Raw genomic sequence first — 1,907 nt, forward strand, 5'->3', positions numbered from 1 at the left:
CAGGAAGATCCCACATGCCACGGAGCAATTAAGCCCATGTGCCACAACTACTGAGCCTGTGCTCTAGAACCCGCGAGCCACAACTACTGAGCCCGTGTGCCACAACTACTGAAGCCCACGTGCCTAGAGCCCATGCTCTGCAACAAGAGAACCCACCGCAATGAGAAGCCCGTGCACCGCAACGAAGAGCAGGCCCCGCTCGCCACAACTAGAGAAAGCCTTTGTGCAGCAACGAAGACCCAACGCAGCCAATAAATTAAATAAGTAACTTTAAAAAAAAAAAAAAAGAAGAAGATTCCTGGAGCCTCCTCCCCAGGGTGCAGCCTGGGACTACTTTGGACTCCAGTCTGACTCGCTGTGACTTGTCCTTGTTCCAGGGCAAAAGGGTGAATGTGGAGACAACCAGGAATAAAGCGATGGTTTCTGCTGGACGTGTCTGGGATACCTGGGTCCAGGAGGGCAACTGGGGATCTGTTATACCTGGGTCCAAGAGAGGAGCTGGTTATCTGGAATCTCTGGGTCTAGGACAGAACTAGGACTCCCTGGGTCCAGCAAGAAAGCTAGGGACCTGGAATCCTTGGTTCCAGGAAGTGAGCTAGGGACCTGGAATCCTGGGTCTAGGATGAGAGCTGGGGACCCGGTATACCTGGGTCCAGTGGGTAAGCTGGGAACCTGGAATACCCTGAGTCTAAGAAGGAGCTGGGTATCTGGATCCCTGGGTCCTGGAGCGGGGATGGGTACCTTGGGCCCCTCAGTCCTGAATGGGAATTGGAAGCCTGGAAGATGCCTAGGTCTAGGAGAGAAATTGAGGGCCTAGGATCAGAGCTTGGAGCTGGAATCCAAAGACCTTATGTGAAGCGGGTGTGGGGTGTGGAATTAAGAGTCTGGGATTCCCTCGGTCCTGGGAGGAAACCAAAGGCCCTAGACCCTTGAGTTCGGGAAGAGAGCTGGTTCCGTGAGTGCTGGAAGAGAAGTGGGGGCTCTAGATCCCTGGGTGGATGGAGAGAGGAGAGGGGGTACAGAGGATCCCTCGGTTTCCTCTTGCTTTGGGGCCACCCCACCCCCGGAAGCACCCGTCTCCAAGGCCTCAAGCAGGCCACGTGCATGGCCTACCCAGCCAGGTTCCTGGGGCGCTAACCCAGACGTCAGGCCTGAATTCCGGCAGCCGGTCGCCAATGCCCACGTCGGCTGCCATTCACTCCGGCTACGGCTAATCCCCTCCCGCCGTCCGGGGCCGGCTCCGCCCCAATGCAGCTGCGCTTCCACTGGCTCCCACCAAAACGAAGCACCTTTATTTCCTTCATTGCCATTTGTCTGGAGAGGTGTCAGTCACCTTACGCCCGCCCCCGCCACTCAACCATTGGCTTAGAAGACACGACTAGAAAAGGATTCTGGTTAAGACCGAAAGTAATTCAGTCCAAACGCAAGCGCATCACACAGATCTCGTCAGAGACTGGATACGTTGATTGCCAATCTCTATAAAAAAAAAAAACCTCCTTCCATGTGTACTCATTGGCTTGCGTAGACGACTATCTCGCCGGACGCCCGCCCAGCCGTTCAAAGAAGCCTTTCGCCAGATCCCTCCTTCCTGTCCACTTGACTCTTCGGAGCCATCAATCCGGTTCTGAAGCCGCCCACCGATTCTGGAACTCCCGCTTCATTGGGCCTCGGGTCTTCTCGGATCTCCTCGATTTGCCCTCCCAGCGCCGGCAGCCCGCGGCCCACTGCCTCCGAAAGCTGTCGATCTCCCGGCGCCTCCCGCCCACTGCCCCTCCCGGCACTCCGATTGGCCGCTCGCCTCCAGAGCCCGTGATTGGTGTCCCGGGAGCAGCAGCCGCCTTCCATTGGCCCGGAGGCGCCGTCCGTCAAGCCGGCGTCGGGAGGGGGCGTCCCTCTCCCCCCTCGTC

The sequence above is a fragment of the Balaenoptera borealis genome (genome assembly GCF_965194805.1).
Source record: "Balaenoptera borealis genome assembly, chromosome: 2".
NCBI lineage: Eukaryota > Metazoa > Chordata > Mammalia > Artiodactyla > Balaenopteridae > Balaenoptera > Balaenoptera borealis.